The sequence below is a fragment of the Podarcis bocagei genome (assembly GCF_964188305.1).
Source record: "Podarcis bocagei genome assembly, chromosome: 13".
Taxonomy (NCBI): domain Eukaryota; kingdom Metazoa; phylum Chordata; class Lepidosauria; order Squamata; family Lacertidae; genus Podarcis; species Podarcis bocagei.
Genome location: NC_138138.1, coordinates 53,245,565 through 53,260,514, shown reverse-complemented (window position 1 = coordinate 53,260,514; position 14,950 = coordinate 53,245,565). Strand labels below are relative to the sequence as shown.

The 14,950-nt window shown below is 48.7% G+C and overlaps 1 long non-coding RNA gene across 9 annotated transcripts in view; it reads left to right on the top strand.

Moving 5' to 3' along the window:
- LOC308572291 overlaps nucleotides 1–14,295 on the top strand; it is a 51,134-nt gene extending 36,839 nt beyond the window's left edge. For 7 of the 9 annotated variants that reach the window (XR_014001664.1, XR_014001665.1, XR_014001666.1 and 4 more), the window contains exons 3-4: nucleotides 13,024–13,155; nucleotides 14,148–14,295. This is a non-coding gene — a long non-coding RNA (uncharacterized lncRNA). The remainder of the gene's footprint in view (nucleotides 1–13,023; nucleotides 13,156–14,147) is intronic. The other 2 variants (XR_014001671.1, XR_014001672.1) reach the window with 2 other exon arrangements.
- Nucleotides 14,296–14,950: the final 655 nt, after the last annotated feature.

The following is a 14,950-nucleotide window of genomic DNA, read 5'->3' as shown; positions in this document are numbered from 1 at the left end:
CACACCTGAATTTTTTCATCTGTGTGTGCCCTTTGTGTTGGTGTGTATCTGTGTGTTCCTTAGGGGCATTTGATGCGCGCGCACACACATTTCCCCCACACACAATACGCCCCCCCCCAAACAACAACAATGTGGAAGGCCTCCTTTGATTTCTGGGTGTTTCCTGCTCTCTCTCTTTTGAGGCAGGTAGATGCAAATCTGGAAATGTGGGTTATTGGGAACCCAGGTCGGAATCTTGAGAAATCTGTCTGGGATTCCCCAGCTGCTTAACCCAAGGGGGAAAAAGGGGGGGGATTCCCAGCCCTGTTGTGATCTGTTAACCCCTGAAATGCCGAGGGGTTTTCCTCGGGCGCAAGTTAGCTGAACGCCCTGCCCTCCCCTCCCACCCCTCAGACCTAAGCAGAAAAGTCATGCAAAACAGAAAAATACGCCTGCAGTTCTTGTGAATGATCTATTTGTGCGATTGGCCCTCGTGGGCGAAGGAGGAGGAGTCGGAGGAGTCATGGCAGATCACCACACGCCCACTCCATTGGACAACTCAGACGCACCGCGTGGGTCCCTCGCGCATGGGCCCTGCACACCCCTGGGCGCTGCTTGCAATGTGTATATTTCCCCTAGTGAGTTGGCTAGTGCGCTGCTGTGGCGGCATCTTGAGCGTGGCAGTTGTGAGGGGAGCTGCTTACGTCAGCCTGCCCCTGGCTGTGTGGTCCTCTGACCGTGCGGCCTCGGTGCGTTGGCTGCTGTGAAGAGCGCTCGTTGTTTGGCTTGCTGGCGCTGGGTTCAAGGAAGTCGTGGGCTCCTGCCGTCACGCCGTCAGCCCACCGTGCTGCGAAAGTGGCGCACGCGGGGGTGTTGCTTCACCGCGCACTGTTGCGCGTGGGTGTGTCTGTCGCACTGCCCTGTGTGTGGGGGTGTGTTTTCCGGATTGCTGTGTGTGGGCAGAACTGGGCTGCTTCATGTATCTCTCTGTGTGTGTGTGAGTGTGTGTGTTTTATCCTGACTTGCATTTATAGATCGATGTGTGTGGATGCCTTGCGTTTTGAGGGGAAGGCGTGTGGGCTTCTGTGTGTGTGTCACTGCGAGGGGTGTGTTTTGTGCCTCCCTCGTGGTGTGCGCGCATTAAGGATATGAACCGAATTAACTCTCGCCCTCTTCTCCTCCCAATTCTCTCAGTGGTTTCCAGGACATGGGGGTTTGAGGAGAGAGGAATGGCAGCCTTTCGGGTGTTGACTCAGCGCTGACACAGCTGTTCTCACCCTCCTGTGTGCGAATGTGTGGGAGACCTGTTCATTGTGCCTAATGAATCACACACACACACACACACACACACAAGAGCCGCTGATCCCTTGCAAACAGGTTCCTAAACCCACATCCCAGAAAGCGGCCGGTTGCTCCAGGTTCTCCTGACCTACGGGGTCTCCCCACGCTTTGCTCTTTGAGCGCTCCCTCGCCACGCTCCCTGGGGGGAGGACTACTGCTCTGGCGTCTGCCAGAACCCGGAGGAAAGATCCTGTGCGCCTCCCCCTGGACTGGGTTTGGGATGGGGGTCTCCTTGTTAGGACGCCGGTCGCTACCAGGACAGATGAAAGAAAGCCAGTCTTCATGGAGTGCACAGTTAACGTGCGGAACTCCCTGCCACAGGCCACCGATTTAATAGGATTGCACAGATTCACAGAGGAGGAGAGAACCACCGATGGCTTATGTTCTAACGGAAACTGGGTGGAAGCCAAGGGAGAAGTGGTCTCGATGCAGACATACAAGTGCCTTTGGGTCCTCGTTGCCCTGAATCCGTGTTCGTTCCTTACATTTGTGACTTGCTCCCTGCCCAAATGAGGCCTGTGTCTACGTATTTGCGGTGTTTTGCGTGCATTTGCACCCCTTACAAGTGCGCGCTGCGTCTGTGCATACATCCCCACCTGTGTGTCTGTTTGGGTACATCTTTGGGGTGGGGGCAGGTGACACATTCTGTATCTCTGGGCATCTTTATTGACCCGGACAGACACCCACGGTTGGCACCAGCCCAGAGCCCGGTTTGCCCTCCCGAGCCAACGCAGACCCTGCTGTAACGCCCTGCCATTTGCCTGCGTCTCCTTGCGAGGTGGGGGCCTGGCCCCTTAAGCAGGAATGAATTAGGACTGCAAGATTTCTTTTGCGGCCTGGCTCCACCTGGAGTGATGTTAGCTCAACTCCCTAGGTGAGCACCTTCTCTCTCGCCTACATCAGAGAGAGAGAGCCTTTTCGGTGGTGGCTCCCGGGTTGTGGAATTCCCGACCAAGAGACACTAGACTGGCTCCCTCTTGGTTATCAGTCCTTTCTGACCGTTGCGCCACCTCCCACGCCCGCCTTTGTGTCCTTCACCCTCGTGGGACTCCATTCACTCTCGCTTTCCGCTGGTCGCTCCTTCTCCTCATTCACGCCTTGTGTCAGTGCCCTCCATGCTCAGGCACACTTACCCGTGATGCGCACAGTCTCCCGTGACTCGCTGCTTCCTCTGCGGTTGGGGCGACTTGCCATCGTCTCTGCTTCCCTTTTCTCGTAAATTTGTCCCGTAAGCAGCGAGCAATCTCTGTTTCGGAGAAAACGAACGCGGAGGGGAAACTGAAAGGACCTTTCCCCAAAACAACACAGGGTGGGGGGATGTTTCACCCAACCATTGATACAGGGGGAAATTTATAAATCCTGCTTGCTGGGCGAGAATTGATCCGCTTGATCTTCTGCCCCGTGGCAGTGGGCAGAGGGGGCACTTTTTCCATTTTGTGCCATGCCCTTTGGGGCCAATCCGGCAGTGCCCTTTCTGCCCCACTGGGTTCCGGGCAGCCGCCCCCGGGACCCTTGTCCCTGCGCCTTCCTGGAGGCGTGGGAGTGTTGGAGATCCCCTGCGCATCATGTTTGGTGCGCCGTGCGGGGGCCGCTGACGCGCATGCCCAGGGAAGGAGGGTCACTTCACCTCCTCACCCAGAACTCTGTGCGTGTGGCGGGATGGGTGGGTGCTGAGCGCGAGAAGAGGTTGTGGGAGTATGTTGGGCGACGGCACAACGCTGCGATGTGACACAGCTGACGGCTCTAGGTGTGCGTGTGTGTAGGAGCAAAAGAGCGCAACCACACATGTGGGTGTGTGTCTTTGTGTGCCCTGCTTTTGTTATTTTAGATTTCTAGCATCAAATAGGTGTCTTTTGTGTCTGCTGGGTTTGGCCACGCCTTCTCCTTTGGGCTGTGTATCGACAGCTGCTTGCACAGGAAATGGTTCGCTAGACCCGTGTGTGTGTGTGTGTGTGTGTGTGTGTTGGGGTGCATTTCCTGTCCCTGTCCCCCCCCCCTACTTCCTCCACTCACACGAGCTGCCTCACTTCCTCCCTGGATGGACGGTCCCTAGTGACATCCCTGTCGATTTTTCCCATAATGCAACGCGGGCTTTTAGAGCGAGGAATGGTTTTGCGGGGGGCGGGAGGGGCGATATAATGCTTCTCTGAAGTTGCAGTTGCCTTGGCCTCCTCGCTGGGAGAAATCTTCAGCCTAGTAGCTGCCGTTAACACCCACACATGCGCAGGCCCTGGAGCGGCGAGGGGTGTGCGCGTTGGCACCCTGGACAGACTGGGTGGGAACTGGACGCTTCTGCTGTCCGAGGGAGGGAGGGAGGGAGGGTGTAGTAGCTGGAGGCTGGGTGAGTCCCCAGGCGGGCTAGCCTCACCCTCCTACGCCAGCTGCACTGGCAGGAACTTGCCCCCATCGCTCCTCTTGGCTCGCTCACAGTTGCGTCACAGCTCAGCCCCGAAATCCCCACAGAAGCAGCAGCGTGGAGTTTGTGAGGGTTGGCAGTAGTGGGACAGAGAGCAGCATGTTCGTTTGTGTGCAAATCAGCAGGGCGCATGGATGTCGCTGGGCGTGAGGAGATGTGGGGCAGTGTGTCACAGTGGTGTGAGCAAGAGACCGAGTGTGTGGTTGGCGTCACCGGCTGGTTCACACCAGAATGCAAGCACGCAGGCGCACAAAGTTTCCGTACGGCCCGGGGGCATGGCGAGATCATGTGGAAAGCTCCTGGGTGTTTGGGCACACATGGAGATTGCGTGTGTGCCAGCAACATGGGCTGCACATGTTTGGAAACGGGCGTGTGTAGCCACACGTGTGGGGGGTCACGGGTTTCTGAACACGCACAAACACATGTCATTTGGCCCTGGTGTGTGTGTGTGTGTACAGATTTGCGTGCCTGTTGACTCCTTCCTTGTTCGTTTTATTTTATTTAGGAATGCATGTTCCACATTCTTTGGTGTCTGAAAGAAAGAAAAAACATGTCTTAACAGCATTATGACACCACACACACACACACACACACACACACACAATGCCCCAAAATAAGCTACGCAACCGAAAACACAAATAAACTAGAAGCAGCCCAAGAGTCATCCTAACACGAGCTAACAGAACTGGAATTTGGAATTGTCAACAAACAGAGCCCTCTGGGATTCCTTTGCTTGGGGGTGGTCAGCCAGTCGAGATGGTGAAGACAAGGGTGCCCTGGGTGGCAAAGCGGCCTAGAACCTGGATCTCGGTATTGGAAGGTGTGTACGCCAGGCCTTACAGACTTGCGGTTCAGCCTGAGGGGGGAGCAGAAAGCCGTATGTTGGGGGCCAGGGTGCTGGTGTCCTGTGCCGGAGCTGAGCTCACGGGGGTGAGAAAATGCAGCGCGTATGTCTTTGCTGGTGATACGGATCTGGCAAGAGTGTGAGCGGGCAAGGAGTGTGGAAGTAGTCCATCTGTGAACTCTCGAGGCAGTTAGCACAGATTCCCCAATTCGGAATGGCTTTGCAAAGTTGTGTGTGCGAAGGGCTTTAGACCCCTGTGCCCTTTCGGGTGGGATCTCAACTTCTAGTCGGTGTGGTGTCTGATCTCAGCCTCCACAGCTGGAAACAGAAATGCTTCCGAATTTCTCTATGTAGCATATAATCATATTTGTATACAGTAGGGCTGTAATATCGCCCCAAACCGGTTTCAAGTCCATATCGTAATTTTCATAATTTTGACCTGGCGATATATTGCGAATCACAATGTGTGTGTGCTGTGCAAAAATCACAATGTGGGAAGAAACATGAAGCTAGCCAGCGGCTCTCAGCATTGCTCCATCCTTACTTCAGACATCACAATATATCGGTATATCATAATGTTTAGCCGGTGATACATTGCAATGTTGAAAACCAGATATGGCCAAACCCTAGATATATAGGCAACAACCATTCTGCACTGGGGTAACGTTCCTGACCCCATGACGGCGGAGAGCCTTTTCCCAGCCACTTCCAGGATGCGGTGCTATGCGCATGCGCAGTTGTACGTTAATTGGACGTGCGTAAATCGGCCGTTGGCTGTAGACGGCAGTACACCTAGGGCATAATTTCAGCATGGAGTGCATTCTGGGTGATGCAAACACACTCCGCAGGCGTTGTAACTTTCCCTGAGCTTACCTGTGTCGGAACAGCCTGTTTTTCGGGCATATTATTAGTATGCGTCCTCTCCACATCCAATTTGTCGTGCATGCTAGCAGCCTCGTTGCCGTGATTTGCCTGTGTGTAAAACCCAAGCATCGGGCACCCTTGGCGTGTCCCATGCTCTGTCGCTGGCGTGCGGTTGGCGCATTCGGAACAGAGGCTCGACTTTCTCTCACGCCCTCTATGGCGGAGAGACCAATTCCCCCTGGGACGCCTCCTCTCTTTTTTTTTTTTTTTTTTATAAAATTTTTATTGGTTTTACGAAATTTTTAAAAAAACAAACAAACACTTAAGAAAACAAACATACACGTATAATTTCATAACATATTTTCATAAACCTCTTTTCTAAGACTTCCCCATACCCCCCCTTTCTGCATCCCAATGTCCATAATTTTATAGCAACTCCCAATTGTTACTTTCCAACCTTAATCATCTTAGTCATCTCTATATTCTAACCTTATGTCACTGTATCCCTTTGTTCCTAAGAACCAAAACACTCTAACATTCATTAAGTTTATAATAGTCCTTAAGATATCTTTTGAATTTTCTCCATTCTTCTTCCGCTGTCTCTTTTCCTTGATCACGGATTCTGCCTGTCATCTCTGCCAATGTCATATAGTCCATCACTTTCATCTGCCATTCTTCCAGAGTGGGTAGATCTTGTGTCTTCCAATACTTTGCGATGAGTATTCTTGCTGCTGTTGTAGCGTACATGAAAAAAGCTCTGTCCTTCTTTGGCACCAATTGGCCGACAATGCCCAAGAGAAAGGCCTCTGGTTTTTTAGGAAAAGTACATTTAAGTACCTTTTTCATTTCATTATAAATCATTTCCCAGAAAGCCTTAATCTTCGGGCATGTCCACCAAAGGTGGTAGAAGGTACCTTCAGTCTCTTTGCATTTCCAACATTTGTTATCGGGCAAATGATAAATTTTTGCCAGCTTGACTGGGGTCATGTACCACCTGTATACCATTTTCATAATGTTTTCCTTTAAGGCATTACATGCCGTAAATTTGATACCGGTGTTCCATAACCATTCCCAGTCATCTGACATAATGTTATGACCAACATCCTGTGCCCACTTAATCATGGCTGATTTGACTGTTTCCTCCTCTGTATTCCACTTCAGCAACAAGTTATACATTCTAGATAAATTCTTAGTGGTAGGTTCTAGCAATTCGGTTTCTAATTTTGATTTTTCCACCTGGAAGCCGACTTTCCTGTCCTGTTTAAAAAATTCCATTATTTGACGGTATTGAAACCAATTTTCCACTTTATGTTTCAATTTTTCCTGGCTTTGTAATTTAAACTTATCTCCATCCTGTTCTAAGATTTCCCAATACTTCGGCCATCCGACCTCCATATTGAGTTTTTTCACAGCATTAGCCTCCACTGGTGACACCCATCTAGGGGTTTTATTTTCCAATAGATCTTTATATCTTATCCAAACATTAAACAATGCTTTTCTAACAATGTGATTTTTGAAGGCACTGTTAACTTTATCATACCAAAGATATGCATGCCAACCAAAAGCATTGTTGAAACCTTCCAGATCCAAAATGTCTGTATTCTCGAGGAGCATCCATTCTTTGAGCCAGCAAAAAGCTGCTGCCTCATAGTACAATTTTAGGTCCGGCAGGGCAAAACCCCCTCTTTCTTTAGCATCTGTCAGTATTTTAAATTTAATTCGGGGCTTTTTGCCCTGCCAGACAAATTTCGAAATATCTTTATGCCACCTCTTAAAACATTCCATCTTGTCAATAATCTGCAAGGTCTGAAACAAAAATAGCATTCTAGGCAATACATTCATTTTAATTACTGCAATTCGGCCTAACATTGACAGTTTCAAATTTGACCATATTTCTAAGTCTTTTTTGATTTCTGACCAACATTTCTCATAGTTGTCCTTATACAAATTCTGATTCTTGGATGTTAGATAAACCCCTAGATATTTGACCTTTTTGACCACAGTCAAACCTGTTTCCTCTTGAAATTTCTCCTTTTCCATATCTGTTAGGTTTTTCCCTAAAACTTTGGTTTTTAGCTTGTTCAACTTAAATCCAGCTACCTGGCCAAACTGTTGTATTATTTCTAATACCTTTTTCGTACTAGTGTTTGGCTCTTGCAAAGTCAATACTAAGTCATCTGCGAACGCTCTTAATTTGTAATGTTTAGCTCCGACCTGCACACCTTTAACCTGCTGGTCATTTCTTATCATATTCAGCAAGACCTCCAGAACTGTAATAAAAAGTAATGGGGAGATCGGGCACCCCTGTCGTGTTCCTTTTTCTATCTTAAGCTCCTCAGTCACCACATTATTTACAATCAGTTTGGCCTTTTGTTCAGAGTATATTGCAGCCATACCATTCTCAAAACCCGGACCTACCCCCATCCTATGCAGATTCTTCTTCATAAAACTCCAAGAAATATTGTCAAAGGCTTTCTCCGCGTCTACAAATAGGACAAGAATTTATTTCATCAGATAAAGTTAAGAAGAGAGGAGTTGTAATATATGTGAAGGAGAAATGGGCTCCAAAAATGATATTCAAAGATGAACAAGGGAGATATCTGGCTGTGGAGATACAAGTACATGGAGAAAAATTCTTAGTTGTTGGAATTTATGCACCAAATGAAGGCAAATCTGACTTCTTTAAGAGACTTCATGAAACCTTGACGGACTATTTGGATTATAATATGATAATCATGGGAGACATGAATGGCGTGGTCTCCACTAATATGGACAAGGCACAAAGACTAACAGTCACTAAAGAAGGGAGACTCCCTAAGACTTTTTTCGAAATGACAGAAAATATGGACTTGATAGACATTTGGAGAACAAGGAACCCTCTGGAGAGAGAGGGAACCTTTTTCTCCCAAGCAATGATGACCTGGACCAGAATTGACCAAATTTGGGTTACTAGTGGACTGGCTCCAAAGATTAAGAAAGTGGAAATCTGTCCAAAAACTTGCTCCGACCATAACGCCGTGAAGATGGAGATGAAACCCACAATATCTGGTCAATTTAGATGGAGAATGAATGACACCCTCTTTCGAGATAAGGAGATTCTCACGAAGGCCCAAAAGACCCTAAAAGACTATTTTGAAATAAATTTGAGGACCGACGTCGAGAAAAGAGTGATCTGGGATGCAAGTAAAGCGGTTATGAGAGGACTTTTGATTCAACAAAACTCAATAAAGAGGAAAAAACAAAATGAGAAAAAAGAGAAGATCTTGGAAATGATAAAAGAAGGAGAGAGGAAATTAAGAACAAAACCAAAGTCTCAGGACATTTTAAGAGAGATCAAGTTATATCAAACCCAATATATGGAATTGATGAACCAAGAGATTGAATGGAAGATAAAGCAAATGAAGCAAAAAACTTTTGAATCAGCAAATAAATGTGGTAAACTTTTGGCTTGGCAATTGAAGAAAAGGCAGAAACTAAATACAGTTACAAGCCTAGAGGTGGATGGAAAGAACATATCTAAACCCAATGAAATTAGAAATTGCTTTTTAAGTTATTTCAAAAAACTTTATACTCAAGGCCCGCAAAATGAAGAAGATATAGACAAATTCCTTGGAAGATATGGATTACAAAACATCTCTCAGCAAAGTAAGATGGACTTGAACCAGAGAATCTCAGAACAAGAGATAGAGGCTGCCATTCAGAATATGCAACTGGGCAAATCTCCGGGACCAGATGGATTGACTTCTAGATACTACAAATCGCTGAAGGAATGGTTGATTCAACCATTAAGAGAAGTTTGTAATGAGATCCTTGAAGGAAAAAGGGCACCTGAATCGTGGAAAGAGGCTTACATTTCACTTATACCAAAGTCAGAGACTGAAAAGACCCAACTCAAGAACTACCGCCCAATATCATTGCTCAATGTGGATTACAAAATTTTTGCAGACATTTTGGCAAAAAGACTTAAAAGAGTTTTGATGGAGATGATTCATAAGGACCAAGCAGGCTTTCTCCCTAAAAGACACCTGGCGGACAATGTAAGGAATGTTATAGACATTCTGGAAAAGCTAGAGGTGAATATAAACACTAAAGCAGTATTGGGACGCCTCCTCTCTGCCCCCCTCGCCACATTTCACAAGGCAGGAGTATGCACAGGAGGTCTTACGACATTCGCCCCCCCCGCCTTACTTGCTCCAACGCAGCCACAGTCGCCGCCACTGCCCCGTCCCGCCCTGAGCCAAACTTAGCTCTCAGCTCTTCCAGAAATAGCCGTGGTCTTTGGCTTCAGGGTTGCTATTTGGTCTGGACGTAAATTCACGCCCCAGCTCTCCCTACCCTGAGTTAAAGGTTGGGAGGAGGGTCCTGCTAATACCCCCCCCCAGCTTGTGTGTGTGTGTGTTTGGGGGTTTCCTAAGTGCAGCCATGTTTGGGGCAGTCAGACCCCCCCCAGCTGCCTCTCCCACCACCCCTCCAGTAGCCGTGGGTGGACTCACGAGACACTGTCTGGCTCACGCCCACGGTAGGCTGACCACACCGGTGCTGCTGGCGGAGGGGGGGCGGCGGCTGGTGTGTTTGGCCCAGGCTTATGGCAGGACGTAGACCCAGACATGCTTGGGGGGTTGAGGCAAAAAGACTGTGTGAGCCGTGAGTCACCGGCGGTGACTAGCGAGCCCCTTCTTCTTTCCTTTTCCTTCGCCTCGTGGGGCAGCGTGGGAAAAAGTTGCCTCCGGTTTGTTTCCGCCAAACCCCAGGCCTGAAAACTCCCCCCACCCCTCTCTTTGCAGTGGTTGAGGCAGGTTATTTTGGGATGGGAGGCGGGAAGTGGGGTGGGGTGGTGGGGGAGAGAAGGAATAAATCCCGGCAATACCTCACAAGCCTTATGCATAAGGCTGGATGATCCCAGGACCTCGTTCCAGCTGCCACCCTCGCCCACCAGCACAGGGAAGCAGTAGTCGAATTATAGAATCGTAGAAATGGAAGGGCCCCTGAGGGTCATCCATCCCAACCCCTGCCGCCCCGCAATGCAAGAATGGGCATGTGCAGAGTGCTTTTCCCTTTACACTCAGTCACCAGGACTCGCACCCAGCCATAGGGCTTTTCAGGACAGTGACGTGGGCACAACCCGCTAAGAAAATGATCACAGAGTCTCTGCGCACACTGAGCCGGAAAATATCACTGACAGGTCTTTTCTCTGCAACCCAGATTTCCTGGTGTGTGTGTGTGTGTGTGTGTGTGTGTGTGTTGATAAAGGTTAGAGGCCTGACAAAGATACCTGCTCACAGGTTGGAGCAGAAATTTTGTTGGAGCAGAAATTGGACCCCCCCCCCCCGGGGCCTTACTCTCTCACCTGCCAAGCAGAAGCAAAATTTGAGGGGTTTTTTAAAAACTTGGGGCAACTCGCATGGCGGGTGGTGTGAATTTCAGTTTTTTTTTATTTTAACCACACGCCCTGCCAGTGCTTCTTAGCTGCAATAGGAAGGGAGAAATGAAATGGCAAAATATTATTTTCACACATGTACACACATTTTTAAAAGGTCGAGAGAGAGAGATACTGAAGCATACGACAACCTTGCAATGTAGGCCAGTGCGATGATCTCCGTTTTGCGGGCTGCTCAGCGCACACATCCACATGTGTGTGTTTGTTGCAGAGGACCATGAATTGCAGTCTTTTCCAGCTTGCTTGCCACATTTCCTCATGGGGAGGCTGGGGGCGGGGAATGCCACAGGTAGGCGGAGCCATGGGCAGGACTGTTTGGGGCAATGGGTTTGGCTTTTACCTTTGCAAAGTGCACCACGTTGTGGATACGCGCAAAGATCAGAGGTTTCTGCAGACACACGCACACCCCTCTCTGCCCAGACAAACAAGAGGCAATATCTGCTGGAAGCGGCCCAGAATGGCTTGGGCAGCCTGGTCAGATGGGTGGGGTACAAAAAACAAATCTTTGTTATTGTTGGGGCTGATGGGAGTTGTAGTCCAAACCAAGGTGGGTGCCACGTTGTGGAAAGCTGATCTGACCGGCAGTGGCTCTTTGGGGTTTCCAACCGTGAAACCTTGGCCGGTCCCTGCTTAGAATTGGTAGAGATATGAACCTGCTCTGTCCCAGTACGTGCAGATCGCCCGAAATCATTGCAATAGTCATGTTGAAAACCAGGGCGCATAACCTCTGCATGCAGATCATGTCTTGCAACAAGAAGACCACCCCTCTCATTCCTGCAGTTTGAAACAACAAGGGAAACAGTAATTATTAGTTATCTGTAGCAGTTGTGCGATTTAATAACACAACTAACGTCAGGATCAGCGCATATGTTTTGTGGCGCCTTAAAGGCCAACGCATTTGCTATGGTGCAGGTTTCTGCGGACTACAGACACCTTCAACCTATGGAGGAAGTGTTGCCCTGAGGGCGTTGAGTGTGCTTTTTTGAGGGGAGATTCTCAGTAGGCCGGTGTTGGTTGTAGCAATTACGAGTGTCAGACTAGGAACTGGGAGAGCAGGGTTCAAAACCCACACTCAGGCACATGAAGTCCACTGGGAAACGACCTTGGACCAGTCACTAGCTCTCAGCCAAAAAATCCCAAAGGTAAAGGACCCCTGACAGTTAAGTCCAGTCACAGACGACTCTGGGGTTGCGGTGCTCATCTCGCTTTACGGGCTGAGGGAGCTGGTGTTTGTCTGCAGACAGTTTTTCCGGGTCATGTGGCCAGCATGACTAAACCGCTTCTGGCGCAATGAAACACTGTGACGGAAACCAGAGCGCACGAAAACTCTGCTTACCTTCCCACCGCAGCGGTACCAGTTATCTACTTGCACTGGTGTGCTTTCGAGCTGCTAGGTTGGCAGGAGCTGGGACGGAGCAATGGGAGCTCACGCCGTCAGGGGGATTCGAACCACCGACCTTCTGATCAGCAAGCCCAAGAGGCTCCGTGGTTTAGACCACAGCGCCACCCGTGTCCTACCTTATAGGGTTGGTGTTGGGATTAAACGAGGGGAAAGTGAACCGCATCTGCCACGCTGGGCTCCTTGGAAGAGGAGGAAGGATATGAATGCAGTAAATAATTAATAGTGAAGTCAGGGGGAATAAAATGCAGAGGAGCACAGTGATAATGACGTAGTTGACAACAAGGGTTGTCAGGTGCAGTTTTATGCCACCACTAATAATAATAATAATAATAATAATAATAATAATAATGTTGTCGTCTCTTAAGGTCCTGCTGATTTACATTTACTTCTTTTAGCTGCTTTTGCTAAAAAGCAACACCATGCTATTAGGTATTATAATTAGGAATTATAAGGAATTACAGCAACAAGAGACAAAACACCTGGCAGATTTAGATAATGGTAAAAAGGCAATGTAGGTCAAGGGTCTGGTGCAGTTTCCAGTAGAGGAGATCCCACATGCAGCACGTCTCAGGTGGGGGGCAAAGGTCTTCCTGACCCCAGCCATCCCCCACAAGCTACCCCTGCCCAGCAAAAGTGCCTCTCCTTTGCAGAACACAGACGCATTGTGCAGAGTTCCGAAGCAGCCTCCTCGAAAGACTAACCCAAGCCATTCTCTCTTTTTCTATCTCTACGATTTCCAGACCTCATTAGGAGACGGAGGTGAAAGATGATTGGCGGCCACGCGGAGGACGTCGCGTGATTGGCTGTCTTCTAGGAGAGAAAGAGAGAGAAAGAGACAGAGAGAGCCACTCAGAGCTTCTCCAGCACAGTAGGTGTGTGCAGGGTGCTATTTCCATCTGGAGAGGCAGAAGGGGCGGGTGTGGTAGGGCAAGGGTTAACCTTGGGGCTGGCAGGAGCAGAAGCCCCGCCTCCCTTCCCCACATGAAGGAATTCCATTGGAGGGAGGGCAAAGGTGGCCCTGTGTTGATTGGATGAGAGGAACACATGGCTCTGTTAACTCTTTCTTTCCTGCTGCTTAACTCTATATCCACAGAGATGGGTGGAGAAGGGAATGAGTTTCTGCTACTAAATTAATTGCGTCCAGCCCACTAATAAGGCAGAACCAAGGAAACTGATATAAAACCACTGCAACATGTGTTTGTGTTTACTTACATAAAATTTTAGTTCACATTCGTTTGAATGTTGTTTTGCATACACCTTTTGTTGCTTTCAGCAGTAAAAGAAACAGAACTACATTGTGTTTGCTATAAACAGCTTATAGACCTTTGTATAATTTGAATTCGTGATTTCCAATTCAGGCCATGTTCATATTGATTTAATCTAAAATGGAGATCATCCACCCAAATGACTTAACGCCAAGATTTGGGGTGGACATTTAATTGGACATTTGAGCAACACACATCAAGGCTTCCAACATTATTGTCTATCCTATCTCTCGCTGGGCTTAATCCAGATCATCTTTTTCCCAAACCTGATGCCCACCTGGTGCATTTGACTACAACTCCCATTATCACATGGCTGGGCTGGCTCAGGCTGATGTAGTCAAAGTGAGAGGGCACCAGGTTGGCCAAGGCAGAAGGGTGAGGAAACTGGGTGCATTCCAGATTTTGTTGGACTACAACTCCCCTCAGCCACCACAGCCGGTGATCTGGGATGATGGGAGTTGTAGTCCAGGAACATCGGGAGGCCCCTGCTTTTTGCTTGTCCTCCCTGGGAATCTAGACCCAAGGTGGGCAATTGAAGCAAACATATTTGTGAATTCCAAGTAATTCGTGCTCTCTCTCTCTCTTTTCTCTCCCCGCAGCATTTTATGTGGCTGTGACTGGAGAAGGGGAATAAACCAGAGGAAACTGCAGCAAGCCGCGACTGGGTGGGGGCACCCGTCGCTCAGATCCGGGGGGGTGGAGGGTGGGGTACCAAGGCGCATCCACCACAGCAGGAGAGGTAATAATAATAATAATGATTACTTGGGGAAATGAATAATGTGCTCATTTGTTGTTCTTGGGGTGGAATAGCAAAGTGGGGGGCCGTGAACTTAGTTGGGACCGGGGCTGCAAGATATCTATTTACCGTATTTTTCGCTCTATAAGACGCACCAGACCACAAGACGCACCTAGTTTTTGGAGGAGGGAAACATGAAAAAAAATATTCTGAATCTCAGAAGCCAGAACAGCAAGAGGGATCGCTGCGCAGTGAAAGCAGGAACCCCTCTTGCTGTTCTGGCTTCTGGGATAGTTGCGCAGCCTGCATTCGCTCCATAAGAAGCACACACATTCCCCCTACAGTGGTGCCCCGTAAGACGAATGCCTCGCAAGGCGAAAAACTCGCTAGACGAAAGGGTTTTCCGTTTTTGCGTTGCTTCGCTAGACGAATTTCCCTATGGGCTTGCTTCGCAAGACGAAAACGCCTTGCACTTTTTTTTTAAAGCCGCTTGAAGAGGCGCAGTTGTGACGGACCATGCTTCGCAAGACGAAAAACATTGCAAGACGAAAAGACTCACGGAACGAATTCTTTTCGTCTTGCGAGGCACCACTGTACTTTTTAGGAGTGAAAATGTGAGTCTTATAGAGCAAAAAATACGGTACATATTTGTATGTTCAATTCAAA